At 46.9% G+C, this 19,385-nt stretch overlaps 1 pseudogene; it reads left to right on the top strand.

Moving 5' to 3' along the window:
* The first annotated feature begins 432 nt into the window (after positions 1 to 432).
* LOC105467911 (large ribosomal subunit protein eL15-like) lies at positions 433 to 1,032 on the top strand (annotated as a pseudogene).
* The last annotated feature ends 18,353 nt before the right edge of the window (positions 1,033 to 19,385 follow it).

The raw sequence follows: 19,385 nt of genomic DNA, 5'->3' as shown, positions 1-19,385 counted from the left end.
GGGTACTCTGACTCCCTTTTATTCCCCTATCAGTTTTGGAATCAGATTGTCAAGTTCTACCAAAAAAAAAAAAAAAAAAAAAAAAAAAAAAGCTGAGCTTTTCATTGGGATTTCATTTGATCTATGAATCAATACAAGAGTTGGCGCCTTTGAGTCTAGGCTCTTCCAATTAATGAACATGTATATCTCTCCATTTATTTAGGTCTTCTTTACTCTCTCAACACATTTTTAAAATAGTTTCCATAGAGGTTTTGTAAGTCCTGTATGAGATGTTATATCTTACCAGGTACTCCTTGGGTACAAGAAGGAGATTGCTTTTCACCCTTTTGAACTGTTCGAAGTTTTTTCTAACCACATGCATATATTTTTCAAAATAAAAATTATTAAGATTTTTGACCTTTCTGTCTGGCAGCAGCCATCAGGTAAGCCAAGATGGGTGCATACAAGTACACCTAGGAGCTATGGAGAAAGAAGCAGTCTGATGTCATAAGCTTTCTTCTGAGGGTCTGCTGCTGGCAGTACCGCCAGCTCTCTGCTCTCCATGGGGCTCCCCGCCCCACCCAGCCCAATAAAGTGCACCAGCTGGGCTACAAGCCCAAGCAAGGTTATGTTATATATAGGATTCGTATTCTCTGTGATGGCCGAAAATGCCCAATTCCTAAGGATGCAACTTACGGCAAGCCTGTCCATCATGGTATTAACTGAAGCCTTCAGTTGATTGCAGAGGAGTGAGTTGGACGCCACTGCGGGGCTCTAAGAGTCCTGAATTCTTATTGGGTTGGTGAAGATTCCACATACAGATTTTTTGAGGTTATCCTCATTGATCCATTCCATAAAGCTATCAGAAGAAATCCTGACACCCAGTGGATCACCAAACCGGTTCACAAGCACAAGGAGATGCATGAGCTGACATGTGCAGGCCAAAAGAGCCATGGCCTTGGAAAGGGCAATAAGTGCCACCACACTGTTGGTGGTTCTTGCCGGGCAGCTTGGAGAAGGCGCAATACTCTCAATCTCCACTGTTGCCGCTAATATAAGTAAAGTTTGTAAAACTCATACCTAATAAATAATTTAGGACAGTCAAAAAAATTACAAAGATTTTTGAGCCAGGTGCAGTGGCTCAAGCGTGTAATCCTAACACTTTGGGAGGACGAGGCTGGCAGACCACCAGCGGTCAAGAGTTCAAGACCAGCCTGGCCAACATGGTGAAACCCTGTCTCTACTAAAAATAGAAAAATTAGCGGGGTGTGGTGGTGCACAAGTGTTATTCTCGCTACTCAGGAGGTGGAGGCAGGAGAACCGCTTGAACCCGGGAGGCAGAGGTTGCAGTGAGCTGAGATCGTGCCACTGCACTCCAGCCTGGGAGATAGAGTGAGACTCCATCACAAAAGAAAAAAAAAAGAAATTATTAAGATTTTTGAATCAGCACTCTATTATCATTGTTTACACGTCAAAACTGTAAGTAGGCACACAGTGGAAAGACTGTCTCCCACTCCTGGACCTACTCCCAATATTCCCAATCAATCCTTCCCCATAGGTAGCAGCTATACATTAATCTCTGCTTTATCCTTCCAGAATTCTTCATGCACATGTCCCTAAACATATACTTTCTCTTCTCTCAAAATAAATGCCATAGACTGTGTGTCTTTTTGCAGAATCTCTCGCAAGAGTCTTGTGGACACGCTGAGAAAACATGGACCCAGGAACTCTGTCACTTGCACTCAACTGAAGCTGAGTCTGCAAGTCCCAATGCATGCCAATAAAGAAAGCTCCGGCCGGGCGAGGTGGCTCAAGCCTGTAATCCCAGCACTTTGGGGGGCCGAGACGGGTGGATCACGAGGTCAGGAGATCGAGACCATCCTGGCTAACACAGTGAAACCCCGTCTCTACTAAAAATACAAAAACTTAGCCGGGCGAGGTGGCAGGTGCCTGTAGTCCCAGCTACTCGGGAGGCTGAGGCAGGAGAATGGTGTGAACCTGGGAGGCGGAGCTTGCAGTGAGCTGAGATCCGGCCACTGCACTCCAGCCTGGGTGACAGAGCGAGACTCCGTCTCAAAAAAAAAAAAAAAAAAAAAAAGAAAGCTCCACAGGCCGGGTGCGGTGGCCCACGCCTATAATCCCACCACTTTGGGAGACCAAGGCGGGCAGATCACCTGAGGTCAGCAGTTCAAGACCAGCCTGGCCAATATAGTGAAACCACATTCTTTACTAAAAATACAACAAATTAGCCAGGCATGGTGGTGGCTGGCACCTGTAATCCCAGCTACTCAGGAGGCTGAGGCAGGAGAATCACTTGAACCCGGGAGGCGGAGGTTTCAGTGAGTAGAGATTGTGCTAGGCTAGGTGACAGAGCGAGACTCCATCTCAAAAAAAAAAAAAGAAAAAAAAAGAAAAAAAAAAAACAAAACGAAAACAAAAGCTCTGCAGAGTTCTCCAGGGTTACACTCTCTTCTCTGCACTGCACCCCCTGCCTTTTTTTTTTTTTTTTTTTTTTTTTTTTTTTTTTGAGACAGAGTTTCACTCTTGTTGCCCAGGCTGGAGTGCAATGGCGTGATCTCGGCTCCCTGCAACCTCCACCTCCCGGGTTCAAGCAATTCTCCTGCCTCAGTCATCCCAGGTGGGTGGGATTACAGGTGTGTGCCACCATGCCTGGTTAATTTTGTAGTTTTTAGTAGACACAGGGTTTCACTGTGTTGCCCAGGCTGGTCTCAAACTCCTGACCTCGTGATCCGCCCGCCTGTCCTCCCAAAGTGCTGAGATTACAGGCGTGAGCCACTGCACCTGGCCTGCACTGCCCTTTTTAATTTTTGATCACCATTTATTAAGTTACAAAAAGCCAGGCCCAGTGCCGTGCTAAGCATTTTACATATTTGCCATGTTTTCTCTTTTTCCTTCCTTCCAGCAGCCAGGGCCTATGAACTTACAGGAAGCATGGTGCATAAGGCCCACAATACTTTTAGGGTCCCATGTAAATGTTTTAATTCTTTTAAAATCAGAAGAGAAAATAAATATAACCCTGCCTTTATTACATATATATATGTAATATATAATTTTTGGTTTTTAGTTTTTGGTATTTGTGAGCAGGAGCTCTGGCGTCCAGGCTGGAGTGCAGTGGTACAATCATGGCTCACTGCAGCCTTGACCTCCTGGGCTCAAGCTGTCTTCCCACCTCAGCCCACCGAGGAGCTGGGACCACAGGTACATGCCACCACTTCTGGCTAATTTTTATTTTTTTAATTTTTTGTAGAGAAAGGGTCTTGCCATGTTGCCCAGGCTGGTCTTGAACTCTAGGGATGAAGTCATTCTCCCACCTTGGCCTCCCAAAGTGCTGGAATTTCAGGCGTGAGCCACTGCACCAGGCCTTGTTATATTCATCTTTATACTAACACAGTCATAAACTATGATTTAAAACACTTTTTTTCTTATGGAGGAAAGAACCCACCAAAAAAATCAGTGTGATCAAGTGTGGTGCCGGGTGCCTGTAGTCCCAGCTACCAGGAGGCTGAGGCAGGAGAATCGCTTGAACTTGGGAGGAGGTTGCAGTGAGCCAAGATCGTGCCACTGCACTTCAGGCTAGGTGACAGAGTAAGACTCTGTCTCAAAAAAAAAAAAAAAAGCCAGCAGTGGCTCACGCCTGTAATCCCAGCACTTTGGGAGACCAAGGTGGGTGGATCACCTGAGGTCAGGAGTTCGAGGCCAGCCTGGCCAACATGGAGAAACCCTGTCTCTACTAAAAATACAAACAATTAGCCGGGCATGGTAGCGGGTGCCTGTAATCCCAGCTACTTGGGAGGCTGAAGCAGGAAAATCATTTGAACCTGGGAGGCAGAGGTTGTAGTGAACCAAGACTGTGCCACTGCACTCCAGCCTGGGCAATAACAGTGAAACTCTGTCTCAAAAAAAAAAAAAAAAGAAAGAAAGAAAGAAAAAAATCATAATGTGGCCAAACCAGCAACCCTATGTCATGGCTACTATTGCTCTGCAGTTTATCCAATGGAGGAAAGTAAAGTCTGAGAAGTGATTTAGTCCAGGTCAGGTGGCTGGAAAGGGTGGGAACATGGACTTGAACCCAAGCCTAGTGATTCTAAAGCTCCTATGCTGGGCCACTGAGCTGAAGAGACTCCAGTCAGCAATTTCCTATGGAGAGGACATGTCTGGTCACAACTGGGAGGTTTCACCCCATAAAAAGAAGGCTCTGGGGAAACTTGATACAGTCTTCAAATATTTTAAGGGCTGTCATGTGGAAAAGGATTAGCTCTTTTGTGTTACTCCCGAGAGCAGAGCTAGGACAGGTGGGGTGTGGGTGTGTTACAGGAAAGTAGACTCTGTGTGTGTGTGTGTGTGTGTGTGTGTGTTTGAGATGGAATCTCACTCTGTTACCCAGACTGGAGTGCAGTGGAGTGATCTCCACTCACTGCAACCTCTGCCTCCTGGGTTCAAGTGATTCTCCTGCCTCAGCCTCCCAAGTAGCTGGGACTACAGGCATGCATGCACCACCACACCCAGCTAGTTTTGTATTTTTAGTAGAGATGGAGTTTTGCCATGTTGGCCAGGCTGGTCTCTGACTCCTGACCTTAGGTGATCTGTCCTACTCAGCCTCCCAAAGTGCTGGGATCACAGGCGTGAACCACGGGGCCCCACCAGGAAGGTAGATTTTGGCCCAGTGATATAACAAACTTACTGGATGGGATAAGCCCACTGTCAGTGGTGGTTTCTTCTTAAGATCAAAGATGAGGAGTTTGACTCCAGTCCCAGACAAGAGAAGCACTGAAAACAAAGCTGTATTGCAGATGATTGCTGCCTTGAGCGGGAAGTTGGACAAGAATTCGATGAATTTTTATGTCCCTTTCAACTCTAAGATTCTGTCTTTGCAGGGCCCAGCATGGTGGCTTATGCCTGTAATCCCAGCACTTTGGGAAACGAAGGCGGGCAGATTACCTGAGGTCGGGAATTCGAGACCATCCTGGCCAACATGGTGAAACCCCGTCTCTACTAAAAATACAAAATTAGCCGGGCATGGTGGTGCACTCCTGTAATCCCAGCTAGTCGGGAAACTGAGGCGGGAGGATCACTTGAAGCCTAGAGGCAAGGGTTGCAGTGAGCCTTGGTGGCGCCATTGCACTCCAGTCTGGGCGACAAAGCGAGACTCTGTCTCTGAAAAAAAAAAAATTCTATGGTTGCAAATATCAGCAACTAAGCAGCGTAGAGCTGAACTCCCCGCCAAACCTATTTTACCAATTGTTATTGAGCCTTTTTATATACCATTGGTGGGAATTTGAATGGATACTGTTTTTGAAAGTGTTATTTGGTAGTATTTATTAAAATTTAGACTGTTTGGGCTGGGTGCAGTAGCTCACGCCTGTGATCCCAGTATTCTGGGAGACCGAAGCAGGCAGATCAACTAAGGTCAGGAGTTCGAGACCAGCCTGACCAACATGATGAAACTCTGTCTCTACTAAAAACTACAAAAACTAGAGCCAGGTGTGGCGGCTCACGCCTGTAATCCCAGCACTTTGGGACGTTGAGGCGGGCGGATCACCTGAGGTCAGTAGTTTGAGACCAGCCTGATCAACATGGAGAAACCCCATCTCTACTAAAAATACAAAATTAGCCAGGCGTGGTGGTGCATGCCTGTAATCCCAGCTACTTGGGAGGCTGAGGCCTTAAGATGGCCTGAATCCGGAAGGCAGAGGTTGTGGTGAGCCGAGATGGCACCATTGCACTCCAGCTTGGGAAGCAAGAGCAAAACTCCATCTCAAAAAGAAAAAGAAAAAAACAAAAACAAAAAACAACTACAAAAAGTAGCCAGGCATGGTGGTGGGCACCTGTAATCCCAGCTACTTGGGAGGCTGAGTCAGGAGAATGGCTAGAACCTGGGAGACAGAGGTTGCAGTGAGCTGAGAATGTACCATTGCATACCAGCCTGGGTAACAGAGTGAAACTCTGTTTTAAAAAAAAAAAAAAAAATTAAACTGTATGGGCTGGGCACAGTGGCTCTCGCCTGTAATCCCAGCACTTTGGGAGGCCAAGGCAGGCGGATCACGAGGTTAGGAGCGTGAGACCAGCCTGGCCAATATGGTGAAACCCTATCTATACTAAAAATACAAAAAGTTAGCTGGGCATGGTGGCAGACAGCTGTAATCCCAGCTACTCGGGAGGTTGAGGCAGGAGAATCGCTCGAACCCAAGAGGCAGAGGTTGCAGTGAGCTGAGACCGCACCATTGCACTCTAGCCTGGGCAACAGAGTGAGACTTTGTCTCAAAACAAAAATTTAGATTGTTTATACTTTTTGACTTAGCAATACTTTTTCTTTTTCTTTTTTTTTGAAATGGAGTCTAGCTCTACTGCCCAGGCTGGAGTGCAATGGTGCGATCTCAGGTCACTGCAAACTCCCCTCCCAGGTTCAAGCAATTCTCCTGCCTCAGCCTCCTGAGTAGCTGGGACTACAGGCACGCACAACGACAGCTGGCTAATTTTTTTTGCATTTTTCTAAAGACAGGGTTTCGCCACGTTGGCCAGGCTGGTCTTGAACTCCTGACCTCAGGTGATCCACCCACTTCAGCCTCCCAAAGTGCTGGGGTTATAGGCATGAGTCACTGCACGTGTCCTAACAAACATACTTAATAAGTAAATCATGGAGTGTGTAGAGGTGGGAAAGGCTGTGAAGAGAACTTGGGATGTGGGGTGGAGGTGAAGGAGGGTTGCAGTTTTAAGCAGAGTGGTCAGGGTAGGCCTCACGGAGAAGGTGATATTTGAGCAAAGCATTAAAGATCATGAATAGGACACCTCCCACTGTTGTTCTAAGTTGGAAATTCACCAGGAGTTACTTTTTTCCTTTTTCTTTGTTTTAGAGGCAGGGTCCTCACTATGTTGCCCAGGCTGGTCTCAATCTCCTAAGCTCAAGCGATCCACCCACCTCAGCCTCCCAAAGTGCTGGGATTACAGGCGTGAGTCACTGCACCCAGCACTGGGAGACACTTGTGAAGGGCCTGGCATCCAGCAGGCTCCGAAGGACAGTCACTATTATTGTTCATTTTAGTCCTCAAATGAACATGAGTTCTCAAAGCGCTGACCTAAGGAAGATGCCTAAGAGCTTTGCAGTTTGCAAATGAAGAATGGGCAGGGTTTCGGTTCTGGTCACTGTTTTATCTGCCTCCCCAGAAAGGAATTGGAGTATCTGGTCGGAGGGGATGGTTCCCGCCTGTGTGCCCTGTTTGCCTGCGAGCCTGCCAGCCCCTGTCGCAATCCACCCACTGTGTTTCCATCAGAGTAACTGCATGTGGGAGGCTCCTCTGCACTCTCAGTCCTTGATAAATCCCCCAGAGGGCCTCCCCCATTAGGCAATGATAAAGCCATTGGTGTGGTCAGATCCCTCCCAGGACAGGATGTTAACCCTCAGCAGCTCCTGAGCCATGGAAGCTGGTCCCTGTCAATGTCATGGAAACAGAACAAGAGGAGGCTTCAAATCAATCAGTTGCCCACGCTCCCTGATTCCAAGCAGGCCTTATCTAGTGCCTTCTAAAAATGGCCCTGACCCTTTCTTCTTATTTTTCCATTTATTTATTTATTTATTTATTTATTTATTTATTTATTTAGAGATAGGGTCTTGCTGTGTGGCCCAGGCTGGAGTGCAGCGACTCGATCTCTGCTCATTGCAACCTCCGCCTCCCAGATTCAAGTGGTTCTCCTGCCTCAGCCTCCCAGTAGCTGGGAATTACAGGCGCCTGCCACCACGCCCAGCTAATTTTTGTATTTTTAATAGAGATGGGGTTTCACCATGTTGGCCAGGCTGGTCTCCAACTCTCTGGCCTCAAGTGATCTGGCTGCCTCGGCCTCCCAAAGTGCTGGGATTACAGGCCTGAGTCCCCATGCTCAGTCTCTTATTACTTTGTGAAATGAGACAAGGCCCCACTTCTGGTTTTGCCATGTCGCGAAGGTTGGAGTGCAGTAGTGCAGTCTCGGCTCACTGCAGCCTCAACTTCCCAGGCTCAGCTGATTCTCCTAACTCAGGCTTTCGAGTGGCTGGTTCTACAGGCACACACCATCACGCCCGGCTAATTTTTGTATTTTTTGTGGAGTCGGTGGGGGTGTCTTACCACATTGTCCAAGCTGGTTTCGAACTCCTGGGCTCAATAATCCACCCACCTCGACCTCCCAAAATGTTGGGATTACAGGCATGAGCCACCATGCCTGGGCCCTGACCTCTTCTTCAGGGTAACAGATATCTGCTAGGATCTGCTGTGGCTTCTACATTCCCTTAAGCAAAGAGAAATGCTTCTTCAAGGGGAGAGGAGAAAAAAGAGATTTCAACCCAAAGCCAGTATAAGCACCCCAAGAGAGGTCAATAAAGTCTCAGTGTGGAGGTGAGGAAAGCCTTCATTGGCACCCAGGACATTGGTGTTGGGATTAGAGGACAGACTAGTGGGGTTTTGACACGTAGAAACGAAGGTTGGTGTCTTAGCACATGGCACAGCAAAGAAAAAAGGCCTACAGGCTGTAACTATGGACATAAGCTGTCCTAAGCAGTTCCTTTTGTCTGAAGCATCATGATAAAGAAAATAATAAATAATAGTAATAACAAACATTCTTTATATGCTTGAAACCATTTCTATAAAAATTATAGTAGTAAGGGAAATTTAACATAACTGGCTGGGCGCAGTGGCTCACGTCTATAATCCCAGCACATTGGGAGGCTGAGGCAGGCGGATCACTTGAGGTCAGGAGTTCGAGACCAACCTGGCCAACATGGTGAAACCCTGTCTCTACTAAAAATACAAAAATTCGCTGGGTGTGGTGGTGCACAAGTGTTATTCCAGCTACTCAGGAGGTGGAGGCAAGAGAACCGCTTGAACCCAGGAGGCAGAGGTTGCAGTGAGCTGAGACCTGGGTGATAGAAACTCCATTGCAGAAAAAAAAAAGAAATTATTAGGATTTTTGAATCAGCACTCTATTATCATTGTTTACACATCAAAACTGTAAGTAGGCATACAGTGGAAAGACTGTCTCCCACTCCTGGACCTACTCCCAATATTCCCAATCAATCCTTCCCCAGAGGTAGCAGCTATACATTAATCTCTGCTTTATCCTTCCAGAATTCTTCATGCACATGTCCCTAAACATATACTTTCTCTTCTCTCAAAATAAATGCCATAGACTGTGCGTCTTTTTGCAGAATGTCTTGCAAGACTCTTGTGGACACAGTGAGAAAACATGGACCCAGGAACTATGTTACTTGCATTCAGCTGAAGCTGAGTCTGCAAGTCCCAGTGCATGCCAATAAAGAAAGCTCCGAAGGCCGGGTGCGGTGGCCCACGCCTGTAATCCCACCACTTTGGGAGGCCAAGGCGGGCAGATCACCTGAGGTCAGGAGTTCAAGACGAGCCTGGCCAATATAGTGAAACCACATCTCTACTAAAGATACAACAAATTAGCCGGGCATGGTGGTGGCTGGCACCTGTAATCTCAGCTACTCAGGAGGCTGAGACAGGATAATCACTTGAACCCAGGAGGCGGAGGTTTCAATGCGTAGAGATTGTGTTAGGCTAGGTGACAGAGCGAGACTCCATCTCAAACAAACAAACAAACAAACAAAACGAAAACAAAAGCTCTGCAGAGCTCTCCAGGGTTACACTCTCTTCTCTGCACTGCACCCCCTGCCTTTTTTTTTTTTTTTTTGAGACAGAGTTTCACTCTTGTTGCCCAGGCTGGAGTGCAATGGCATGATCTCGGCTCACTGCAACCTCCACCTCCCGGGTTCAAGCAATTCTCCTGCCTCAGTCATCCCAGGTGGGTGGGATTACAGGTGTGTACCACCATGCCTGGTTAATTTTGTATTTTTTAGTAGAGACAGGGTTTCACTGTGTTGCCCAGGGTGGTCTCAAACTCCTTACCTCATGATCCGCCTGCCAGGCCTCCCAAAGTGCTGAGATTACAGGCGTGATTCACTGCACCCGGCCTGCACTGCCCTTTTTAATTTTTGATCACCATTTATTAAGTTACAAAGAGCCAGGCCCAGTGCCGTGCAAAGCACTTTACGTATTTGGCATGTTTTCTCTTTTTCCTTCCTTCCAGCAGCCAGGGCCTATGAACTTACAGGAAGCATGGTGCATAAGACCCACAGTACTTTTAGGGGCCATGTAAATGTTTTAATTCTTTTAAAATCAGAAGAGAAAATAAATATAACCCTGCCTTTATTACATATATATATATGTAATATATAATTTTTGGTTTTTAGTTTTTGGTATTTGTGAGCAGGAGCTCTGGCGTCCAGGCTGGAGTGCAGTGGTACAATCATGGCTCACTGCAGCCTTGACCTCCTGGGCTCAAGCCGTCTTCCCACCTCAGCCCACCGAGGAGCTGGGACCACAGGTACATGCCACCACTTCTGGCTAATTTTTATTTTTTAAAATTTTTTTGTAGAGAAAGGGTCTTGCCGTGTTGCCATGGCTGGTCTTTTTTTTTTTTTTTTTTTTTTGAGACGGAGTCTCACTCTGTCGCCCAGGCAGGAGTGCAGTGGCCGGATCTCAGCTCACTGCAAGCTCCGCCTCCCGGGTTTACGCCATTCTCCTGCCTCAGCCTCCCGAGTAGTTGGGACTACAGGCGGCCGCCGCCTCGCCCGGCTAGTTTTTTTGTATTTTTCAGTAGAGACGGGGTTTCACCGTGTTAGCCAGGATGGTCTCGATCTCCTGACCTCGTGATCCACCCGTCTCGGCCTCCCAAAGTGCTGGGATTACAGGCTTGAGCCACCGCGCCCGGCCGCCATGGCTGGTCTTGAACTCTTGGGATGAAGTCATTCTTCCACCTTGGCCTCCCAAAGTGCTGGGATTTCAGGCGTGAGCCACTGCACCAGGCCTTGTTATATTGATCTTTACACTAACACGGTCATAAACTATTATTTGAAACACTTTTTTCCTATGGAGGAAGGAACCCACCAAAAAAATCAATGTGACCAAGTGAAGTGCTGGGTGCCTGTAATCCCAGCTACCAGGAGGCTGAGGCAGGAGAATCGCTTGTACTCAGGAGGTGGAGGTTGCGGTAAGCCGAGATCATGCCACTGCACTTCAGCCTGGGTGACAGAGTAAGACTCTGTCTCCAAAAAAAAAAAAAAAAGGCCAGCAGTGGCTCACGCCTGTAATCCCAGTACTTTGGAAGACCAACATGGTGAAACCCTGTCTCTACTAAAAATACAAAAAATTAGCCAGGCATGGTAGCGGGTGCCCGTAATCCCAGCTACTCAGGAGGCTGAAGCAGGAAAATCACTTGAACCTGGGATGCGGAGGTTGTAGTGAGCCAAGACTGTGCCACTGCACTCTAGCCTGGGCAATAACAGTGAAACTCTGTCTCAAAAAAAAAGAAAAAATATAATGTGGTCAAACCAGCAATCCTATGTCATGGGTACTATTCCTCTGCAGTTTATCCAAGGGAGGAAACTAAAGTCTGAGAAGTGATTTAGCCCAGGTCAGGTGGCTGGAAAGGGTGGGAACATGGACTTGAACCCAAGCCTAGTGATTCTAAAGCTCTTACACTGGGCCACTGAGCTGAAGAGACTCCAGTCAGCACTTTCCTATGGAGAGGACGTGTCTGGTCACAACTGGGAAGTTTTACCCCATAAAAAGAAGGCTCTGGGGAAATTTGATACAGTCTTCAAATATTTTAAGGGCTGTCATGTGGAAAAGGATTAGCTCTTTTGTGTTACTCCCGAGAGCAGAGCTAGGACAGGTGGGGTGTGGGTGTGTTACAGGAAAGTAGACTCTGTGTGTGTGTGTGTGTGTGTGTGTGTGTGTGTGTGTGTGTGTTTGAGATGGAATCTCACTCTGTTACCCAGACTGGAGTGCAGTGGAGTGATCTCCACTCACTGCAACCTCTGCCTCCTGGGTTCAAGTGATTCTCCTGCCTCAGCCTCCCGAGTAGGTGGGACTACAGGCGGCGCCACCACACCCAGCTAGTTTTGTATTTATAGTAGAGATGGGGTTTTGCCATGTTGGCCAGGCTGGTCTCTGACTCCTGACCTTAGGTGATCTGCCCTACTCAGCCTCCCAAAGTGCTGGGATCACAGGGGTGAACCACGGGGCCCCACCAGGAAGGTAGATTTTGGCCCAGTGATATAACAAACTTACTGGATGTGATAAGCCCACTGTCAGTGGTGGTTTCTTCTTAAGATCAAAGATGAGGAGTTTGACCCCAGTCCCAGACAAGAGAAGCACTGAAAACAAGACTGTATTGCAGGGGATTGCTCCCTTCCTAGTAGCTGGAACTACAGGCACACACCACCATGCCTGGCCCCAAAGGGTGATTTTTAAAAATGTTTTGTGAATCTTACCTCAAAAAAAGAAAGAAGGCCGGGCGCGGTGACTCACGACTGTAATCCCAACACTTTTGGAGTTTGAGGCAGGCGGATCACCTAAGGTCGGGGGTTCAAGACCAGCCTGGCCGACATGATAAAACCCCATCTCTACTAAAAATTACAAAAATTAGCCAGGCATGGTGGCGGGTGCCTGTAATCCCAGCTACTCAGGAGGCTGAGGCAGGGAGAATTGTTTGAACCCAGAGGCAGAAGTTGCAGTGAGCCAAGATTGTGCCACCGTACTCTAGCCTGGGTGACAAAGCTAGAACCTGTCTCAAAAAAAAAAAAAAAAAAAGAAGAAGGAAGGAAGGAAGGAAGGAAGGAAGGAAAGAAGGAAAGAAGGAAAGAAGGAAAGAAGGAAAGAAGGAAGAAAAGAAATATAACTCAAATCAGGCTAATGAGATATGGGGAGAGTTTTGTTAAATGTTTCTGAGGAATTTCTTCCTGGCTCTCTGGCAGAGATCCTGGAAGTCATTCTGTTTTCTCCTCTGAACATTGTAATGCTTGAATACAATGCCTCAAACAGTGTTGATCATCCCACCAACCCTTAAAAAAATGGTGCCTGTATGTGGTCCTGATGAGATGGGCACTTGCCAAAAATTGTGCCCTGTGCCATGGAAGTGCTGAGTAGATGATTGGGGACTGACATTCAGCCCATGTACTTCTTGGTGTGTGGTTGTATCTTCCCAAGAAAGGAGACTTTTTATTTTTTTAAGGAAATTGTCTGCTGCCCAGAAGAATCTCTCTCTCTCTCATCCATCTGTCCATTCATCCATCCATGGCCCATCCATCTGACCATCTATCCATCCGCCACTCACCTATCCACTTGTCAATCTATTCATTCATTCATTCATTCATCTGTCCATCCATCTATCCATCCATTCATTCACCCGTCCATCCATCCATCCTTCCACCACCCATTCACTCATCCATCAATTCATTCATTCATCTGTCCATCCATCCATCCACCCATCCATCTCTTTATTCCTCATTCATTCAATACTAGAATATTCAAAGTCCCATGTCAGGTTTTTTGTTTTTTGTTTTTTAAGACAGGTCAGCTCTGCTGCCCAGGCTGGGGTACAGTGGCCCCATCTTGGCTCACTACAACCCCTGCCTTCCGGGCTCCACCTCAGCCGCTTGAGTAGCTGGGACTACAGGCATGCACAATTTTGCCCAGCTAATTTTTGTATTTTTTGTAGACACAAGGTCTTGTTATGTTGCCCAGGCTGGTCTCAAACTCCTGCGGTCAAGTGACCTGCCCACCTTGGTCTCCCAAAGTGCTAGGACTACAGGCGTGAGCCACCACATGAGCTGGAATATCTTTTTCTAATTTGGTTAAGGTGACCGTATATTACTAGTGGCCGGCCTGGGGTAAACCGTGAGAATATAAAGAAAGATAGCCACAGCCACAGGCATAAATCAACCCTTAAACCTGCCAAACTGACCAGGCACGATAGCTCACGCCTGAAATCCCAGTACTTTAGGAGGCCAGGTGCTGGATCACTTGAGACCAGGAGTTCGAGACCAGCCTGGGCAACATGGTGAAACCTGATCTCTACTAAAAATACAATAGTTAGCCAGGCTTGTAGTCCCAGCTACTCAGGAGGCTGAGATGGGAGGGTCACATGAACCCGGAGGTAGAGGTTGCAGTGAGCCAAGATCAAGCCACTGCACTCCAGCCTGAGCAACAGAGCTAGACCTTGTCTCAATAAATAAATAAATATGTCAAACATCTAGACTTCTGGTTATGTTTAAGATTACTTTTTTTTAGGCCAGGCGTGGTGACTCATGCCTGTAGTTCTAGCACTTTGGGAGGCCAAGGTGGGTGGATCACTTCAGGTCAGGAGTTCGAGACCAGCCTGGCCAACGTGGTGAAACCCCCTCTGTAAAAAAACACAAAAATTAGCCAGGTGTGGTGGTGCACACCTGTAATCCTAGCTACTCAGGAGACTGAGAATCGCTTGAACCGAAGAGGCAGAAGTTGCAGTGAGCCGAGATCATGCTACTGCACTCCAGCCTGTGCAACAGAGCATGACTTCATCTTAAAAAAAAGAAAAAAAAAAAAAGACTAGGCGCAGTGGCTCACGCCTATAATCCCAGCACTTTGGGAGGCCAAGGCGGGCAGATCACGAGGTCAGAAGTTTGAGACCAGCCTAGCCAACATGGTGAAACCCTGTCTCTACTAAAAATACAAAAATTATCTGGGTGTGGTGGCACGTGCCTGTAATCCCAGCTACTCAGGAGCCTGATGCGGGAAAATCACTTGAACCTGGGAGGCGGAGGTGGCAGTGAGCCGAGACCACGCCATTGCACCCCAGCCTGGGTCACAGAGTGAGACTCCATCTCAAAAAAAAAAACTAAGAAAAAAAAAAAAGAAATTGTTATTTTAAGACCAGTAAGACAGTTTGATTTGCAACCAACAACAACAACAAAAAAAACAAAACAAAAAACAAAAAACAAAAAAACAGTTTAACCAATAGGAGGGTATTTTGTTTTAAGAGCAGAAAAAATAGGATGAAAATAAATCAGACAGGTAGCTACCTATTTGACACGTTCCTCCAGCTTACTCTGAATAAACCTGCCCAAGTATGCCCAGTATCCACCCATCCCCTGAAAGGGACTGAGGAAGATCTATTATCTAGACAAATTATTTGAGACATAATATTTGGACATCTTAAACTGCCCTGTAATCTGTCATGTATTTTCTGTTTGATTCATCATTGAACAACAAGCCAATTGCTGTTCTTACATACCATTTGATACTCAGGGACATTTAGTTTTTTTTTTTTTTTTTTGGTGAGATGAAGTCTCAGTCTGTCACCCAGGCTGGAGTGCAGTGGCACAATCTCAGCTCACTGCAACCTCCACCTCCCAAGTTCTTATAAATGTTGTCTAGAGTATTTTGGAACTCCAAATTTAATTTGACATTCAGACCAAGATGCAATAAAGAAACATTTATTGATCACAAAAAAAGAGAGAAGGCCAGGCGCAGTGGCTCACACCTGTAATCCCAGCACTTTGGGAGGCCGAGGCAGGTGGATCACTTGATCCACCAGAGGTTTGGGGCCAGAAGTTTAGGACCAGCCTGGGCAACATGGCGAAAACCAGTCTCTACTAAAAATACAAAAAGTTAGCTGGGCGTGGTGGTATGTGCCTGTAATCCCAGCTACTCAGGAGGCTGAGGCTGGAGGATCACTCAAGCCTTGAAGGTGGAGGTTGCAGTGAGCCAAGATTGCACCACTGCACTCCAGCCTGGGTGACAGATAGAGACTCTGTCTCAAAAAAATAAGAAATGAAAGAGAGAAGGAAGAGAGGCCAGATGATGTGCTGGAGGCTTCTGAAGGGGTACGTAAGTACCAGGAATGGAGAACGTGCAGTTAAGAACAGGAAGAGAAAAATCCTAACCATAGCGCCTTTATTTATTTGTTTATTTGTTTATGTATTTATTTATTTATCTGAGATGGAGTCTCGCTCTGTTGCGCAGGCTGGAGTGTAGTGGCACAATCATGACTCACTGCAACCTCTGCCTCCCAGGTTCAAGCGGTCCTCCTGCCTCAGCCCCTCTAGTAGCTGGGATTGCAGGCACGCGCCGCCATGCCGGGCTAATTTCTGTGTTTGTAGTAGAGATGGGGTTTCCCCATGTTGGCCAGGCTGGTCTCAAACTCCTGACCTCAGGTGATGCACCCGTCTCGGCCTCCCAAAGCGCCGGGATTACAGGCATGAGCCACTGTGCCCGGCCGATGACTCCTTTGACCAGTACTCTCGATTCTGAGTGATAGAAATTCAAATCAGCCTAAACCAACACATATTGGCCCATGGATCTAAAATGTCCAGTGGTAGAGCTGGCTTTGGTCACAGTCCGGGAGCTCAATGGTCTGTGTCACTTGGTTCTACTTTCTCCTTGTTAGTGTCATTTCGCAGGGGCAAAGGTGACACCCAACACGTCTGGCTCTATCCTACCTAGCAACCCCAAAGCAAAACTCTGTCTTGTCCAATAGCTACAGCAGATGTCTTGGGTTTGAGCCTCATTGGCCCTTCTTAGGGTCACATGGCCACACCCGAACCAATCAGTGAGACTGGCAAGGCTGGGTGATGTCCTGAATGGCTAGACCTGGGGGTCTTACGCCCACCCCTGCAGCCCCATTGACAGGGCTGAGGGCAGGGGAGTCAATGGTTCCCCAGAGGAAAGTTAGGGTACTGTTTCTGAAAACACGGACAATGAAGGCTGAGTGGAAACAGCAGTCGTGGAAAGCACACAACAGACAACTGCCTGTCTTTCTCTCAGCCTCGGCCACTCAGGGCCTCCTTAAATTCCTCCAGTGTGCTAATTGATCCCCCGGGTCTTTTGCACTGTTGTTCAGTGTTTTTCGAATGCTCTTCCATTTCTGTGCCTAAGTAACACCTGCTTATCCTTCAGCTCTCAGCCTCAGCATCATCTTCTCAGGGAAGCTGTAGCAGTTGTGTTTTCCAAATGTGGCCACAATTATTCATTCATGAGTAGATGCTCAATAATATCTTTCAAATGAATGAATGCATGAATAAAAGGTTAAAAATGTAAACAACGTGATCTTACACTCCTATTGAGAAGGGTGGTCTGTGTTTCCTTCCGTTGACTCCAGAAGAGCTTGAGGCTACTGTGGAAGTGACATGGTGTGACTTTTTTGTTTGTTTGTTTTTGAGATAGAGTTTCATTCTTATCACCCAGGCTGGGGTGCAATGATGCAATCTCGGCTCACTGCAGCCTCCACCTCCTGGGTTCAAGCGATTCTCCTGCCTCAGCCTCCCGAGTAGCTGGGATTACAGGTGCCCGCCATCACACCCAGCTAATTTTTGTACTTTTAGTAGAGACAGGGTTTCACCATGTTGGACAGGCTGGTCTCAAACTCCAGACCTCGGGTGATCCATCTGCCTCAGCCTCCCAAGGTGCTGTGATTACAGGCATGAGCCACTGCGCCTGGCCAATAATATCTTTTGAATGCATGAGTGAAAGGTTAAAACGTAAACAAGGTGACTCTGACACTCCTGTTGTGAAGAGTGGCCTGTGTTCCCTTCCCTTGAATCCAGATGAGCTTGAGGCTACTGTGGAAGTGACATGGTGTGACTTCTGAAACTGGTCATAAAAGGTGAAAAGCTGGCTGGACATCATGGCTCACACCTGTAATCTCAGCACTTTGGAAGGATGAGGCAGGAGGATCACTCGAGACCAGGAGTTCGAGACTATGGAGGAGTGGAGTGGACTGGGTTGTGACCTGCCAAGGACAACAAGCAAGACCCTTGTTTTTTGTTTTGTTAGGTTTTTTTTTTTTTTTTTTTTATAAAGATGCCTCCCTAGCCAACATGGCAAACGTAGCCTCTAGTAAAAATACAATAATTAGTTGGGCATAGTGGTGCTCACCTGTAGTCCCAGCTACTCAGGAGACTGAGGCAAAATAATCACTTGAACTCAGGAAGTAGAGGTGGCAGTGAGCCAAGATCATGCCACTGCACACCAGCCTAGGTGACAGTGAGATTTTGTCTCAACTGAAAAAAAAAAAAAAAAAAAAAGATGAACGTTCCCACTTGGTTGTCTTAGGATGCTCCATCTTGGAACCCAACCGCCATGCCATAAGGAAGCTCAAGCAGCCCATGGAGGGGGCCCACATAGAGAGGAACTGGGATCCCTGCCCACAACCCTGGCTGAGTTCCCACCTGACAGCCAGTATCAAATGGCCAGCCATGAGACTGAGCCATCCACAAAGTGGGTCTTCCAGAACCCTGATAACATTGTATTCAGTGACAGAAACCAGACACAATAGGCCATGTAGTGTATATTCCATTTGAAGTGTCTAGAACAAGCAGATCTCTAAAGACAGAAGATAGATTAGTGGTTGCCAGGGACTACGGGAAGAGGGAATAGAAGAAAGTGCTAATGGTATATGTTTTGTTGTTGTTGTTTAGAAACAGGGTCTCATTCTGTCACCCAGGCTGGAGTGCAATGGTGTGATCATAGCTCAGTGCAGCATGGAACTCTTGGGCTCAATTGATCCCCCTGCCTCACCCTCCCGAGTAGCTGGGACCACAGGTGTGTGCCACCACATCCAGCTAAGTATAGGATTTCTTTTTAGGGAAAAGGAAATATCGTGGAATTAGATAGCAATAGTTGTACAGCCCTGTGAATATACTAAAAAACATTGAATTGTATGGTTTAATGTGGTGAAATTTATGGCATGTCAATTACATCTCAGAGACAACCAAAAACAAGTGGGTCCTCCAGCCCCTGTCAAGCTGCTGCATGTTAAGCATGCCACGTGGAACACAGACTTGCTGTCCAGGCCACATCCTGCCCAAATTGCAGATTTGGGGGTGAAACCAATGATTGTTGTTATTTTAAGCCACTAAGTTTTAGGATAGTTTGTTGCATAGAAACATGAGCTGCCCAGCCTCGTTAACATTGTGGAACCTCATCTCCGCTAAAAATACAAAAATTAGCAGGGTGTGTTGGCACATGCATGTCATCCCAGCTACTCGGGAGGTTGAGGCATGAGAATCACTTGAACCTGGGAGGCGGAAGTTGTAGTGAGCCGAGATGGTGCCACTGCATTCCAATCAGGGCAACAGAGTAAGAATTCATCTCAAAAAAAGGAAAGGAAAGGAAAGGAAAGGAAAGGAAAGGAAAGGAAAGGAAAGGAAAGGAAAGGAAAGGAAAGGAAAGGAAAGGAAAGGAAAGGAGGAAGGGAAAGGAAAAGAAAGAAGAAAGGAAAGAAGGAAAGAAGGAAGGAAGGAAGGAAGAAAGGGAAGGAAGGAAGGAAGAAAGGGAAGGAAGGAAGAAAGGGAAGGAAGGAAGGAAAGAGAAAGACATGCTGATACGGAAGCCTTCCCTAACCACCAACCTAGGCTAGGTTATGGCCCCTGTCTGTCTCATAATCTCTGCATTTTTCATCGTAGTATTTATCTCAGTTTGCAATTAAATATTTGATGAATTGCTGCCCTCTCTCTTGGCCAGTGAGCTCTGTGTGAGTAGGAACCGGACCGTGTTTATTTTTTTGAGACAAAGTCTTGC

This window comes from Macaca nemestrina, chromosome 18 (assembly GCF_043159975.1).
Source record: "Macaca nemestrina isolate mMacNem1 chromosome 18, mMacNem.hap1, whole genome shotgun sequence".
In the NCBI taxonomy this organism is placed as follows: Eukaryota; Metazoa; Chordata; class Mammalia; order Primates; family Cercopithecidae; genus Macaca; species Macaca nemestrina.
This window is presented reverse-complemented; position numbering and strand designations above follow the sequence as displayed.